General features: G+C 49.2%; 1 pseudogene; it reads right to left on the bottom strand.

Moving 5' to 3' along the window:
- Positions 1-16,567, bottom strand: part of LOC138288394 (zinc finger protein 157-like) — a 37,302-nt pseudogene extending 20,735 nt beyond the window's left edge.
- Between the last annotated feature and the right edge of the window lie 232 nt (positions 16,568-16,799).

Here is a 16,799-nt window from a genome sequence, read left to right as displayed (position 1 = left end):
CCAACTATGCTAGACTGTCTAGTAATGGGCAGGCTGAGAAGTTTCTTTCCTGAATCTTTTCCTGGGGGAGTCCCTGGATCAGATTGAGAACCATTAGCTACTTTTTCCCCAGATTGGGCACTTATGGCCTTATCCTGTACTCTAAGCATGTTAATTAACAGTTCTAAGGAAGGATTCTTCCCTACACTCAAACCTCTCTCTATGCAGAGACTCCTTGCTCCTTTCCAGCTAAGGTGATCATATGCAAGTTTGGACAGTTCAACATTTTTACCTGTGCCAGACATTTTTTAGAGAGAGTTAAAGTGATAGAAAAAGAGAAAAAAGTTTCCAGAACTTTTTGGAAAGACAGAAAAAACTTTTTAAACTTTTAAGAACTTTTTGAAAGTTTTAGAAGTACTTTTCAGCACTTAGAAAAGAGTGAAAAGAGGAAATGCAAAACTTTTTGGCTATGTGTATATACACTGACCTTGTTTTGTATATTTTTCTCTTATGAAAAGTACAATGACAAGAGTGGTAAGTAGTCTCAAGCACTTATCCCACCACTGCACAACCAATGTAGGAGGCTGGACTGGCTTGTAGTGAGTACCAAGGGGTACTTGCACCTTGCACCAGGCCCAGTTATCCCTTATTAGTGTATAGGGTGTCTAGCAGCTTAGGCTGATAGATAATGGTAGCTTAGCAGAGCAGCTTAGGCTGAACTAGGAGACGTGTGAAGCTACTACAGTACCACTTAGTGTCAAATGCACAATATCATAAGAAAACACAATACACAGTTATACTAAAAATAAAGGTACTTTATTTTTATGACAATATGCCAAAGTATCTTAGAGTGTACCCTCAGTGAGAGGATAGGAAATATACACAAGATATATATACACAATAGCAAAAATATGCAGTATAGTCTTAGAAAACAGTGCAAACAATGTATAGTTACAATAGGATGCAATGGGGAAACATAGGGAAAGGGGCAACACAAACCATATACTCCAAAAGTGGAATGCGAACCACGAATGGACCCCAAACCTATGTGACCTTTTAGAGGGTCGCTGGCACTATTAGAAAATAGTGAGAGTTAGAAAAATAACCCTCCCCAAGACCCTGAAAAGTGAGTGCAAAGTGCACTAAAGTTCCCCTAAGGACAAAGAAGTCGTGTTAGAGGAATAATGCAGGAAAGACACAAACCAGCAATGCAACAACTGTGGATTTCCAATCTAGGGTACCTGTGGAACAAGGGGACCAAGTCCAAAAGTCACAAGCAAGTCGGAGATGGGCGGATGCCCAGGAAATGCCAGCTGCGGGTGCAAAGAAGCTTCGACTGGACAGAAGAAGCTGAGATTTCTGCAGGAACGAAAAGGGCTAGAGACTTCCCCTTTGGTGGACGGATCCCTCTCGCCTTGGAGAGTCGTGCAGAATTGTTTTCCCGCCGAAAGGACGCCAACAAGCCTTTCTAGACGCAAATCGTGCGTTTGGCGTTTTTGGACGCTGCTGGGGCCCAGGAGGGACCAGGAGGTCGCAAATTGGACCTGAAGAGAGAGGGGACGTCGAGCAAGACAAAGAGCCCTCACTAAAGCAGGTAGCACCTGGAGAAGTGCCAGAAACAGGCACTACGAGGATGCGTGAAACGGTGCTCGCCGAAGTTGCACCAAGGAGTCCCCACGTCGCCGGAGACCAACTTTGAAAGTCGTGCAATGCAGGTTAGAGTGCCGTGGACCCAGGCTTGGCTGTGCACAAAGGATTTCCGCCGGAAGTGCACAGGGGCCGGAGTAGCTGCAAAGTCGCGGTTCCCAGCAATGCAGCCCAGCGAGGTGAGGCAAGGACTTACCTCCACCAAACTTGGGCTGAAGAGTCACTGGACTGTGGGGGTCACTTGGACAGAGTCGCTGGATTCGAGGGACCTCGCTCGTCGTGCTGAGAGGAGACCCAAGGGACCGGTAATGCAGCTTTTTGGTGCCTGCGGTTGCAGGGGGAAGATTCCGTCGACCCACGGGAGATTTCTTCAGAGCTTCTGGTGCAGAGAGGAGGCAGGCTACCCCCACAGCATGCACAAGCAGGAAAACAGTCGAGAAGGTGGCAGGATCAGCGTTACAGAGTTGCAGTAGTCGTCTTTGCTACTATGTTGCAGGTTTGCAGGCTTCCAGCGCGGTCAGCAGTCGTTTCCTTATCAGAAGGTGAAGGGGGAGATGCAGAGGAACTCGGATGAGCTCTTGCATTCGTTATCTAAAGTTTCCCCAGAGACCCTAAATAGCCAGAAAAGAGGGTTTGGCTACCTAGGAGAGAGGAAAGGCTACTAACACCTGAAGGAGCCTATCAGCAGGAGTCTCTGACGTCACCTGGTGGCACTGGCCACTCAGAGCAGTCCAGTGTGCCAGCAGCACCTCTGTTTCCAAGATGGCAGAGGTCTGGAGCACACTGGAGGAGCTCTGGACACCTCCCAGGGGAGGTGCAGGTCAGGGGAGTGGTCACTCCCCTTTCCTTTGTCCAGTTTTGCGCCAGAGCAGGGGCTAAGGGGTCCCTGAACCGGTGTAGACTGGCTTATGCAGAATTGGGCACATCTGTGCCCAACAAAGCATTTCCAGAGGCTGGGGGAGGCTACTCCTCCCCTGCCTTAACACCATTTTCCAAAGGGAGAGGGTGTCACACCCTCTCTCAGAGGAAGTTCTTTGTTCTGCCATCCTGGGCCAGGCCTGGCTGGACCCCAGGAGGGCAGCTGCCTGTCTGAGGGGTTGGCAGCAGCAGCAGCTGCAGTGAAACCCCAGGAAGGGCAGTCTGGCAGTACCAGGGTCTGTGCTACAGACCACTGGGATCATGGAATTGTACCAACAATGCCAGGATGGCATAGAGGGGGCAATTCCATGATCATAGACATGTTACATGGCCATATTCGGAGTTACCATGGTGAAGCTACATATAGGTAGTGACCTATATGTAGTGCACGTGTGTAATGGTGTCCCCGCACTCACAAAGTTCAGTGAATTGGCTCTGAACAATGTGGGGGCACCTTGGCTAGTGCCAGGGTGCCCTCACACTAAGTAACTTTGCACCTAACCTTTACCAGGTAAAGGTTAGACATATAGGTGACTTATAAGTTACTTAAGTGCAGTGTAAAATGGCTGTGAAATAACGTGGACGTTATTTCACTCAGGCTGCAGTGGCAGGCCTGTGTAAGAATTGTCAGAGCTCCCTATGGGTGGCAAAAGAAATGCTGCAGCCCATAGGGATCTCCTGGAACCCCAATACCCTGGGTACCTCAGTACCATATACTAGGGAATTATAAGGGTGTTCCAGTAAGCCAATGTAAATTGGTAAAAATGGTCACTAGCCTGTTAGTGACAATTTGAAATAAATGAGAGAGCATAACCACTGAGGTTCTGGTTAGCAGAGCCTCAGTGAGACAGTTAGGCACCACACAGGGAACATATACATGCACACCTATGAGCACTGGGGCCCTGTGTGACAGGGTCCCAGTGACACATACATATAGGCCACAAACCTATGAGCACTGGGGTCCTGACCAGCAGGATCCCAGTGACACATAACAAACATACTGAAACCATAGTGTTTTCACTATGAGCACTGAGGCCTGGCTATCAGGATCCCAGTGAGACAGTGAAAACAGTGACAAACACCCTGACATACACTCACAAACAGGCCAAAAGTGGGGGTAACAAGGCTAGAAAGAGGCTACCTTCTCACATACTGGAACACCCTTATAATTCCCTAGTATATGGTACTGAGGTACCCAGGGTATTGGGGTTCCAGGAGATCCCTATGGGCTGCAGCATTTCTTTTGCCACCCATAGGGAGCTCTGACAATTCTTACACAGGCCTGCCACTGCAGCCTGAGTGAAATAACGTCCACGTTATTTCACAGCCATTTTACACTGCACTTAAGTAACTTATAAGTCACCTATATGTCTAACCTTTACCTGGTAAAGGTTAGGTGCAAAGTTACTTAGTGTGAGGGCACCCTGGCACTAGCCAAGGTGCCCCCACATTGTTCAGAGCCAATTCCCTGAACTTTGTGAGTGCAGGGACACCATTACACGCGTGCACTACATATAGGTCACTACCTATATGTAGCTTCACAATGGTAACTCCGAATATGGCCATGTAACATGTCTATGATCATGGAATTGCCCCCTCTATGCCATCCTGGCATAGTTGGCACAATCCCATGATCCCAGTGGTCTGTAGCACAGACCCTGGTACTGCCAAACTGCCCTTCCTGGGGTTTCACTGCAGCTGCTGCTGCTGCCAACCCCTCAGACAGGCATCTGCCCTCCTGGGGTCCAGCCAGGCCTGGCCCAGGATGGCAGAACAAAGAACTTCCTCTGAGAGAGGGTGTGACACCCTCTCCCTTTGGAAAATGGTGTGAAGGCAGGGGAGGAGTAGCCTCCCCCAGCCTCTGGAAATGCTTTCTTGGGCACAGATGTGCCCAATTCTGCATAAGCCAGTCTACACCGGTTCAGGGACCCCTTAGCCCCTGCTCTGGCGCGAAACTGGACAAAGGAAAGGGGAGTGACCACTCCCCTGACCTGCACCTCCCCTGGGAGGTGTCCAGAGCTCCTCCAGTGTGCTCCAGACCTCTGTCATCTTGGAAACAGAGGTGCTGCTGGCACACTGGGCTGCTCTGAGTGGCCAGTGCCACCAGGTGACGTCAGAGACTCCTGCTGATAGGCTCCTTCAGGTGTTAGTAGCCTATCCTCTCTCCTAGGTAGCCAAACCCTCTTTTCTGGCTATTTAGGGTCTCTGTCTCTGGGGAAACTTTAGATAACGAATGCATGAGCTCAGCCGAGTTCCTCTGCATCTCTCTCTTCACCTTCTGAAAAGGAAACGACCGCTGACCGCGCTGGAAGCCTGCAAACCTGCAACATAGTAGCAAAGACGACTACTGCAACTCTGTAATGCTGATCCTGCCGCCTTCTCGACTGTTTTCCTGCTTGTGCATGCTGTGGGGGTAGCCTGCCTCCTCTCTGCACCAGAAACTCCGAAGAAATCTCCCGTGGGTCGACTGAATCTTCCCCCTGCAACCGCAGGCACCAAAAAGCTGCATTACCGGTCCCTTGGGTCTCCTCTCAGCACGACGAGCGAGGTCCCTCGAATCCAGCGACTCTGTCCAAGTGACCCCCACAGTCCAGTGACTCTTCAGTCCAAGTTTGGTGGAGGTAAGTCCTTGCCTCACCTCGCTGGGCTGCATTGCTGGGAACCGCGACTTTGCAGCTACTCCGGCCCCTGTGCACTTCCGGCGGAAATCCTTTGTGCACAGCCAAGCCAGGGTCCACGGCACTCTAACCTGCATTGCACGACTTTCTAAGTTGGTCTCCGGCGACGTGGGACTCCTTTGTGCAACTTCGGCGAGCACCGTTTCACGCATCCTCGTAGTGCCTGTTTCTGGCACTTCTCCGGGTGCTACCTGCTTCAGTGAGGGCTCTTTGTCTTGCTCGACGTCCCCTCTCTCTTCAGGTCCAATTTGCGACCTCCTGGTCCCTCCTGGGCCCCAGCAGCGTCCAAAAACGCGAAACGCACGATTTGCGCCTAGCAAGGCTTGTTGGCGTCCTTTCGGCGGGAAAACACTTCTGCGCGACTCTCCACGGCGAGAGGGATCCGTCCACCAAAGGGGAAGTCTCTAGCCCTTTTCGTTCCTGCAGAAACCTCAGCTTCTTCTGTCCAGTCGAAGCTTCTTTGCACCCGCAGCTGGCATTTCCTGGGCATCTGCCCATCTCCGACTTGCTTGTGACTTTTGGACTTGGTCCCCTTGTTCCACAGGTACCCTAGATTGGAAATCCACAGTTGTTGCATTGCTGGTTTGTGTCTTTCCTGCATTATTCCTCTAACACAACTACTTTGTCCTTAGGGGAACTTTAGTGCACTTTGCACTCACTTTTCAGGGTCTTGGGGAGGGTTATTTTTCTAACTCTCACTATTTTCTAATAGTCCCAGCGACCCTCTACAAGGTCACATAGGTTTGGGGTCCATTCGTGGTTCGCATTCCACTTTTGGAGTATATGGGTTGTGTTGCCCCTATCCCTATGTTTCCCCATTGCATCCTATTGTAACTATACATTGTTTGCACTGTTTTCTAAGACTATACTGCATATTTTTGCTATTGTGTATATATATCTTGTGTATATTTCCTATCCTCTCACTGAGGGTACACTCTAAGATACTTTGGCATATTGTCATAAAAATAAAGTACCTTTATTTTTAGTATAACTGTGTGTTGTGTTTTCTTATGATATTGTGCATATGACACTAAGTGGTACTGTAGTAGCTTCACACGTCTCCTAGTTCAGCCTAAGCTGCTCTGCTAAGCTACCATTATCTATCAGCCTAAGCTGCTAGACACCCTATACACTAATAAGGGATAACTGGGCCTGGTGCAAGGTGCAAGTACCCCTTGGTACTCACTACAAGCCAGTCCAGCCTCCTACATTGGTTGTGCAGCGGTGCGATAAGTACTTTGCACTACTTACCACTTTTGTCATATTGTACTTTTCATAAGAGAAAAATATACAAAACAAGTTCAGTGTATGTACACCTAACCAAAAAGTTTTGCTTTTCTCCTTTCACTTCTTTGTTAAGCGCTGAAAAGTACCTCTAAACTTTCTAAAAAGTTCTTTAAAAGTTTTAAAAGTTTTTTTCTGTCTTTCAAAAAGTTCTGAAAAACTTTTTTCTCACTTTTTCTATCACTTTAACTCTCTCTAAAAAATGTCTGGCACAGGCCAAAGTGTTGATCTGTCCAAACTTGCATATGACAACCTTAGCTGGAAAAGAGCAAGGAGTCTCTGTATAGAGAGAGGTTTGAGTGTAGGGAAGAATCCTTCCTTGGAACTGTTACTTAACATGCTTAGAGAACAGGATAAGGCCATAGGTGCCCCATCTGTTGAAAAAGTACCTAATAGTTCCCAATCTGATTCAGGGACTCCCCCAGGAAAAGATTCAGGAAAGAAACTTCCTAGCCTGCCCATTACTAGACAATCTAGCATAGATGGTAATGATGATGAGCCACACCACATAAATAGTGTTGTCTCACATCATAGCAAAAGCATTTATTCTCACCATACTGGTAGTAATGTTTCTGTAAACCAAGCTGTTAGGGTGCCATCTGTTAGGGACAGGTCTCTTTCTGTTCATTCTCACCATACTTCTGTTTCTAGAAATGTCCCTCCCACCAACCCTGATGACAGAATGTTAGAGAGGGAACTCAATAAGTTGAGGGTGGAACAAACCAGACTGAAGCTTAAAAAGCAACAGCTGGATTTGGATAGACAGTCTTTTGAATTAGAGAAGGAAAGACAGAAGTTGGGTTTAGATACCCATGGTGGCAGCAGCAGTATTCCCAATAGTCATCCTGCAAAAGAGCATGATTCTAGGAATCTGCACAAGATAGTTGTAGGAGGCTGGACTGGCTTGTAGTGAGTACCAAGGGGTACTTGCACCTTGCACCAGGCCCAGTTATCCCTTATTAGTGTATAGGGTGTCTAGCAGCTTAGGCTGATAGATAATGGTAGCTTAGCAGAGCAGCTTAGGCTGAACTAGGAGACGTGTGAAGCTACTACAGTACCACTTAGTGTCATATGCACAATATCATAAGAAAACACAATACACAGTTATACTAAAAATAAAGGTACTTTATTTTTATGACAATATGCCAAAGTATCTTAGAGTGTACCCTCAGTGAGAGGATAGGAAATATACACAAGATATATATACACAATAGCAAAAATATGCAGTATAGTCTTAGAAAACAGTGCAAACAATGTATAGTTACAATAGGATGCAATGGGGAAACATAGGGATAGGGGCAACACAAACCATATACTCCAAAAGTAGAATGCGAACCACGAATGGACCCCAAACCTATGTGACCTTGTAGAGGGTCGCTGGGACTATTAGAAAATAGTGAGAGTTAGAAAAATAACCCTCCCCAAGACCCTGAAAAGTGAGTGCAAAGTGCACTAAAGTTCCCCTAAGGACAAAGTAGTTGTGTTAGAGGAATAATGCAGGAAAGACACAAACCAGCAATGCAACAACTGTGGATTTCCAATCTAGGGTACCTGTGGAACAAGGGGACCAAGTCCAAAAGTCACAAGCAAGTCGGAGATGGGCAGATGCCCAGGAAATGCCAGCTGCGGGTGCAAAGAAGCTTCGACTAGACAGAAGAAGCTGAGGTTTCTGCAGGAACGAAAAGGGCTAGAGACTTCCCCTTTGGTGGACGGATCCCTCTCGCCGTGGAGAGTTGTGCAGAAGTGTTTTCCCGCCGAAAGGACGCCAACAAGCCTTGCTAGGCGCAAATCGTGCGTTTGGCGTTTTTGGACGCTGCTGGGGCCCAGGAGGGACCAGGAGGTCGCAAATTGGACCTGAAGAGAGAGGGGACGTCGAGCAAGACAAAGAGCCCTCACTGAAGCAGGTAGCACCCGGAGAAGTGCCAGAAACAGGCACTACGAGGATGCGTGAAACGGTGCTCGCCGAAGTTGCACAAAGGAGTCCCACGTCGCCGGAGACCAACTTAGAAAGTCATGCAATGCAGGTTAGAGTGCCGTGGACCTAGGCTTGGCTGTGCACAAAGGATTTCCGCCGGAAGTGCACAGGGGCCGGAGTAGCTGCAAAGTCGCGGTTCCCAGCAATGCAGCCCAGAGAGGTGAGGCAAGGACTTACCTCCACCAAACTTGGACTGAAGAGTCACTGGACTGTGGGGGTCACTTGGACAGAGTCGCTGGATTCGAGGGACCTCGCTCGTCGTGCTGAGAGGAGACCCAAGGGACCGGTAATGCAGCTTTTTGGTGCCTGCGGTTGCAGGGGGAAGATTCCGTCGACCCACGGGAGATTTCTTCAGAGCTTCTGGTGCAGAGAGGAGGCAGGCTACCCCCACAGCATGCACAAGCAGGAAAACAGTCGAGAAGGCGGCAGGATCAGCGTTACAGAGTTGCAGTAGTCGTCTTTGCTACTATGTTGCAGGTTTGCAGGCTTCCAGCGCGGTCAGCGGTCGTTTCCTTATCAGAAGGTGAAGAGAGAGATGCAGAGGAACTCGGCTGAGCTCATGCATTCGTTATCTAAAGTTTCCCCAGAGACAGAGACCCTAAATAGCCAGAAAAGAGGGTTTGGCTACCTAGGAGAGAGGATAGGCTACTAACACCTGAAGGAGCCTATCAGCAGGAGTCTCTGACGTCACCTGGTGGCACTGGCCACTCAGAGCAGTCCAGTGTGCCAGCAGCACCTCTGTTTCCAAGATGGCAGAGGTCTGGAGCACACTGGAGGAGCTCTGGACACCTCCCAGGGGAGGTGCAGGTCAGGGGAGTGGTCACTCCCCTTTCCTTTGTCCAGTTTCGCGCCAGAGCAGGGGCTAAGGGGTCCCTGAACCGGTGTAGACTGGCTTATGCAGAATTGGGCACATCTGTGCCCAAGAAAGCATTTCCAGAGGCTGGGGGAGGCTACTCCTCCCCTGCCTTCACACCATTTTCCAAAGGGAGAGGGTGTCACACCCTCTCTCAGAGGAAGTTCTTGGTTCTGCCATCCTGGGCCAGGCCTGGCTGGACCCCAGGAGGGCAGATGCCTGTCTGAGGGGTTGGCAGCAGCAGCAGCTGCAGTGAAACCCCAAGAAGGGCAGTTTGGCAGTACCAGGGTCTGTGCTACAGACCACTGGGATCATGGGATTGTGCCAACTATGCCAGGATGGCATAGAGGGGGCAATTCCATGATCATAGACATGTTACATGGCCATATTCGGAGTTACCATTGTGAAGCTACATATATAAGGTATCCCTTATTAGTGTATAGGGGTGTCTAGCAGCTTAGGCTGATAGAAAATGGTAGCTTAGCAGAGCAGCTTAGGCTGAACTAGGAGACGAGTGAAGCTCCTACAGTACCACTAGTGTCATTGCACAATATCATAAGAAAACACAATACACAGGTATACTTTATTTTTATGACAATATGCCAAAGTATCTCAATGAGTACCCTCAGTATGAGGATAGCAAATATACACAAGATATATGTACACAATACCAAAAATATGCAGTATAGCAATAGAAAACAGTGCAAACAATGTATAGTTACAATAGGATGCAATGGGGACACATAGGGATAGGGGCAACACAAACCATATACTCCAAAAGTGGAATGCGAACCACGTATGGACCCCAAACCTATGTGACCTTGTAGAGGGTCGCTGGGACTGTAAGAAAACAGTGAGGGTTAGAAAAATAGCCCACCCCAAGACCCTGAAAAGTGAGTGCAAAGTGCACTAAAGTTCCCCAAAGAGCACAGAAGTCGTGATAGGGGAATTCTGCAGGAAAGACCAACACCAGCAATGCAACAACGATGGGTTTCCAGACTAGAGTACCTGTGGAACAAGGGGACCAAGTCCAAAAGTCACGATCAAGTCGAGAGTGGGCAGATGCCCAAGAAATGCCAGATGTGGGTGCAAAGAAGCTGCTACTGGGAGGTAGAAGCTGAGGATTCTGCAGGAACGACAAGGGCTAGAAACTTCCCCTTTGGACGATCGATGTCCCACGTCGTGAAGAGTTGTGCAGAAGTGTTTTCCCGCCGAAAGACAACAAACAAGTCTTGCTAGATGCAAGCTCGTGGTTTAGGGTTTTTGGATGCTGCTGTGGCCCAGGAGGGACCAGGAGGTCGCCAATTGTGTGAGGGGACAGAGAGGGCGTCCAGCAAGACAAGGAGCCCTCTCAGAAGCAGGCAGCACCCGCAGAAGTGCCAGAACAGGCACTACAAAGTGGAGTGAAACAGTGCTCACCCGAAGTTGCACAAGAGAGTCCCACGCCGCCGGAGTACAACTCAGGAGGTCGTGCAATGCAGGTTAGAGTGCCGTGGACCCAGGCTTGGCCGTGCACAAAGGAAATCCTGGAAAAGTGCACGGAAGCCGGAGTAGCTGCAAAAGACGCGGTTCCCAGCAATGCAGTCTGGCGTGGGGAGGCAAGGACTTACCTCCACCAAACTTGGACTGAAGAGTCATCATTGCAGTTTTAAAAACTCCTGAAATTCCCCTTTTATGGTTAGCTCCCCAAACCATAAATGAACACACCTGCAAAGCAAACCACAGCTCACACCCCAAATGCTATACTTATGACCTTACAATATTAACATTAATAAGATGGCTTCACTCTGCATCTTTAATTTACAACACACACGTAATGAGATGATACTGTAACAATAGTGGTGTTATTCATTATGTCAATGGTAAGATATTAAGTCATGTGTGAGAAAGTAGCCTCTTTCTAGCCTTGTTACCCCCACTTTTGGCCTGTTTGTGAGTGTTTGTCAGGGTGTTTTCACTGTCTCACTGGGATCCTGCTAGCCAGGGCCCAGTGCTCATAGTGAAAACCCTATGTTTTCAGTATGTTTGTTATGTGTCACTGGGACCCTGCTAGCCAGGACCCCAGTGCTCATAAGTTTGTGACCTATATGTATGTGTTCCCTGTGTGGTGCCTAACTGTCTCACTGAGGCTCTGCTAATCAGAACCTCAGTGGTTATGCTCTCTCATTTCTTTCCAAATTGTCACTAACAGGCTAGTGACCAATTTCACCAATTCACATTGGCATACTGGAACACCCTTATAATTCCCTAGTATATAGTACTGAGGTACCCAGGGTATTGGGGTTCCAGGAGATCCCTATGGGCTGCAGCATTTCTTTTGCCACCCATAGGGAGCTCTGACAATTCTTACACAGGCCTGCCACTGCAGCCTGAGTGAAATAATGTCCACATTATTTCACAGCCATTTTTCACTGCACATAAGTAACGTATAAGTCACCTATATGTCTAACCCTCACTTGGTGAAGGTTAGGTGCCAAGTTACTTAGTGTGTGGGCATCCTGGCACTAGCCAAGGTGCCCCCACATCGTTCAGGGCAAATACCCCGAACTTTGTGAGTCCGAGGACACCATTACACGCATGCACTGCACATAGGTCACTACCTATGTATAGCGTCACAATGGTAACTCCGAACATGGCCATGTAACATGTCTAAGATCATGGAATTGTCATCCCAATACCATTCTGGTATTGGGGAGACAATTCCATGATCCCCTGGGTCTCTAGCACAGAACCCGGGTACTGCCTAACTGCCTTTACGGGGTTTCCACTGCAGCTGCTGCCGACCCCTCAGACTGGATTCTGCCCTCCTGGGGTCTGGGCAGTCCTGGCCCAGGAAGGCAGAACAAAGGATTTCCTCTGAGAAAGGGTGTTACACACTCTCCCTTTGGAAATAGGTGTGAAGGGCTGGGGAGGAGTAGCCTCCCCCAGCCTCTGGAAATGCTTTGATGGGCACAGATGGTGCCCATCTCTGCATAAGCAAGTCTAAACCGGTTCAGGGATCCCCCAGTCCTGCTCTGGCGCGAAACTGGACAAAGGGGAGTGACCACTCCCCTGACCTGCACCTCCCAGGGGAGGTGCCCAGAGCTCCTCCAGTGTGTCCCAGACCTCTGCCATCTTGGATTTAGAGGTGTTGGGGGCACACTGGACTGCTCTGAGTGGCCAGTGCCAGCAGGTGACGTCAGAGACCCCTTCTGATAGGTTCTTACCTCACTTGGTAACCAAACCTCCTTTTCTGGCTATTTAAGGTCTCTCCTCTGGGGTATTCTTCAGATAACGAATGCAAGAGCTCACCAGAGTTTCTCTGAACTTCCCTCTTCAACTTCTGCCAAGGATGACCGCTGACTGCTCCAGGACACCTGCAAAACTGCAACAAAGTAGCAAGACGACTACCAGCAAAATTTTAGCGCCTCATCCTGCCGGCTTTCTCGACTGTTTCCTGGTGGTGCATGCTCTGAGGGCTGTCTGCCTTCACCCTGCACTGGAAGTCAAGAAGAAATCTCCTGTGGGTCGACGGAATCTTCCCCCTGCTAACGCAGGCACCAAAAGACTGCATCACCGGTCCTCTGGGTCCCCTCTCATCCTGACGAGCATGGTCCCTGGAACACAGGAGCTGGATCCAAGTGACCCCCACAGTCCAGTGGCCCCTCTGTCCAAAGTTGGTGGAGGTATGTCTTTGCCTCCCCACGCCAGACAGCAAACCTGTGTACTGCATGATTTGCAGCTGCTAGGGCTTCTGGGCACTTCTTCAAGGATTCCTTTGTGCACAGCCTAGCCTGGGTCCCCAGCACTCCGTTCTGCAGTGCTCAACCCTCTGAGTTGGACTCCGACGTCGTGGGACCCTCCCTTTGTGACTCTGAGTTCACAGAACTTCCAAGTGCCTGCTCTAGTACTTCTGCAGGTGCTGCCTGCTTCTGTGGGGGCTCTCTGAGTTGCTGAGAGCCCCCTCTGTCTCCTCCTCCAAGGGCCGACATCCTGGCCCTTCCTGGTCCCCAGCAGCACCCAAAAACCTCTACTGTGACTCTTGCAGCTAGCAAGGCTTGTTTACAGTATTTTTGTGTAGAAACACTTCTGCAACATTCAGCACGCCGTGGGACATCTTCCATCAAAAGGAGAAGTTCCTAGCTCTTTTCGTTGTTGCAGAATCTTGTGTTTCTTCCACCAGGAGGCTGCCCTTTTGCACCTTCATCCGGGGTTTCCTGGGCTCCTGCCCCCCTCCCGCCCCCCGGACACTATTGCGACTCTTGGACTTGGTCCTCTTGCCTTGCAGGTCCTTACGTCCAGGAATCCGGCTTCAGTGTTTTGCTGGTGCTTGTGGTTCTTGCAGAATCCCCCTATCACGACTATTGTGTCCTTTTGGGGTAGTAGGGTAACTTTATTCCTACTTTTCAAGGTCTTGGGGTGGAGTATCTTGGACACCCTGACTGTTTTTGTTACAGTCCCAGCGACCCTCTACAAGCTCCCATAAGTCTGGGGTCCATTTGTGATTCACATTCCACTTTTGGAGTATATGGTTTGTGTTGCCCCTAGACCTATGTTTACCTATTGCATCCTATTGTGATTCTACATTGTTTGCACTACTTTTCTTACTGTTACTTACCTGTTTTGGGTTTGTGTACATATAACTTGTGTATATTACTTACCTCCTAAGTGAGGGTACCATCTGAGATACTTTTGGCATATTGTCATAAAAATAAAGTACCTTTATTTTTAGTAACTCTGTGTTTTATGTTTTCCAATGATATTGCGCATATGATATAAGTTGTATAGTAGGAGCTTTGCATGTCTCTTAGTTCAGCCTAAGCTGCTCTGCTATAGCTACCTTCTATCAGCCTAAGCTGCTCGAAACACCTCTATTCTACACTAATAAGGGATAACTGGACCTGGCACAGGGTGTAAGTACCACAAGGCACCCACTATAAGCCAGGCCAGCCTCCTACAGGTATCACCACTAACCAGGCCATTTGCAAACAAACCTTGCAACTAACAACCACTGCACACAGCCTTCAGCCATGTTACAAATGTGTTTGCTGCAACAAACAACCTCCCATGTGGCCAGCCGCAAGGTTTCAATGCTTTTTTGTCCCCTCTTTTAATTTCAGCACCCCCAGGGCTGCACTGCTGATTTACCTGGTCTACCTACAGAAAACTAATCATGTTAATTCCTGATGAGTTTTGTGCAGGTTTGTCAAAAGTTGCCAAAGGTTGTTTGCAAATAAACACTTCTCTCCACCACGTAACCATGTGCTTGTGTGATGAGATGATGCTCCACATATCAGAAGTTAAGCATGCCAGTGTCAGCTAAATGTTGTGGATCTACGAAAGGCACCAAAGTTATTACAAAGGAAAGATTTTTTGACACCCCCCTTTATCTTTGCCCTCTTACCAGATCTCAGTGAAACCTGATATCCATGTGCGGGGCCTAAAAAAAGTCCTTAAACTGTGCCAGTGATATCAGCAAGTAGACACACTTCACAATAATCTTATCAGCTTACATCTGGATAAGGGATTGTCAAATAAAGTGGGTGTGAGAAGAGGCCTCTTTTGACACGATTAGCCTACGCTTTTTGCCTGATGTAGCCTAGAAATTGTAGTGCCCAGGGCCCCTGCTAACTAGCTACCACTATAAGTCCCTAGTTAAAGGTACTTAGGTGCCCAGGGCATGGGGTACTAAGGGTAGGCCCTAAGGGCAGCAGCACTGATTTTGCCACCCTCTAGGGCCATGCATCCAGATGCACCCAGCACTGCCATTGCAAGCTGGGTGTCCTGGGGCAAACCTAAAACACAAACTCGACCAGGCACACTCCCTGTGTGCCTTGTCCACCATACATGGAATGCACTATGTATAAGTCACCCCTCTGGCAGGCCTTCCAGCCCTAAGGCAGGGTGCACCATATTACATATGAGGGCATAGCTGCGTGAGCAATATGCCCCCACTGTGTCTTTGCCAAACCTGGGACATAGTGAGTGAACAGAGCAGCCATTTTAATGCATGTGCTGGACACTGGTCAACCCGAGTTTCCCAGCTACATGGCGGCCACTTTGAACCCTGGGTTGTTTGGTATCAAACAACTCAGAATGATAAATCCAAACTGCTACAAGTATTGGATTTATCCCTAAAAGTACCCAGGGGTCACCTTAGAGGTACCCCCTGCAAAAGCTAACTACCCTGGTATGGTTGCTGACTGTTCCTATCCAGCCTGCCACTCCAGACACCCAATGAACAAACCTTGGGAGAGAGATCCGTCTCTCTGATTTGTAGAACAATACCCTCAGGAATGTGCACAGCTCTGGTGGTGAGTTTCAAAGGTTCTACCGCCTTTGAAACTCGACCCCCAGGCCTGCTGCTAGCAGCAGATGGTCAACCCCTTTGCAAACCCCCCCCCTTTTGGTGGGAGCAAAGGCAGGAAACTGCACAAAGGGTAGGAGGAGTGGCCCCATCTGGCATGCACCACTCCAAGGTGGGGCCTGAGAGGTGGACACTCTATTTCGTTTTCCTCCATCTTAGAGGGAATGAAAATAGCTAATCAGGTATAGGGAGGAGACCCTTCCCACAGGAAGTGGTCACTGTAGTGGGTGTAGCCACCCAAAGGTAGTTGTCCCATTGGACACTACTAGGGTCCCCCTAAAACACTCACTAAATTCAGTATTTAGTGGGCATCCTTAGACCAAATAATCAGATACGACGGACAAAAGAAGACCAGCATCAAGAAGATCCAAGGCACAAGAACTGTGGACCTGCTGCACAAAGAAAAGGAGCCAAACCCTGCCTGCTGCAGCCAGGACCTGACAATCGCAGCTGAGGAGCTGCTGGACAACTGGAAAAATTCTAAAGAACCCCACAGGCCCTTCAGGCTTCTCAAATCGTCCAAGAACTCCCTCCAGAGTGGAGGTACCACTCTGCAACAAGAAGAAACCCACAAACCAGTGAGGGTCACTTTACTGACCAGCAGCGAACTCGAATCAGAAGAAGCAGCTGGTCCCGATGGCACACCAACGGCCGCAAGGACAAACCCTGCAAGTGTGCCAAGTCTGGTGGCACTGCGCTCTCTAGTGGTCCAACCGTACTAATACCCTGGTTATTGGTCAGCTAACGTTGGACACCAGGAAAACCATATGGGCCAGGAGGAAGCCCCAGCTGTGGGACTTCAGGAACACCCTGAACCTCCCATCAGAGTGCCCCTGTTGTCCTGCAAATGACCCCTGAACTGACTTACCTCCAGCTCCACAGGACATCTTTGTGCGCAGCTTCTGGCTCACTAATTCGCTCCACACCCGGCCGCCCTGTTCCCTGCAACAAAGAACCTGCTGTGCCCTAACGGTCCTTCACTCCTTTCAACCTCACCACTCCAAGACGACCCCAAGGAACCACCTCTAAACTTGCTTTTCCACGTGGTCCCTCGCTCCCGAGACCTTTTACTGCTGCTCCTACCGGAACCAGGAGCCACCCAAACGTCTCCAGCTGGCA

Source organism: Pleurodeles waltl, chromosome 4_1 (assembly GCF_031143425.1).
Source record: "Pleurodeles waltl isolate 20211129_DDA chromosome 4_1, aPleWal1.hap1.20221129, whole genome shotgun sequence".
NCBI lineage: Eukaryota > Metazoa > Chordata > Amphibia > Caudata > Salamandridae > Pleurodeles > Pleurodeles waltl.
The sequence above is the reverse complement of the archived record's forward strand: the minus strand, read 5'-3'. Positions and strand labels throughout refer to the sequence as shown.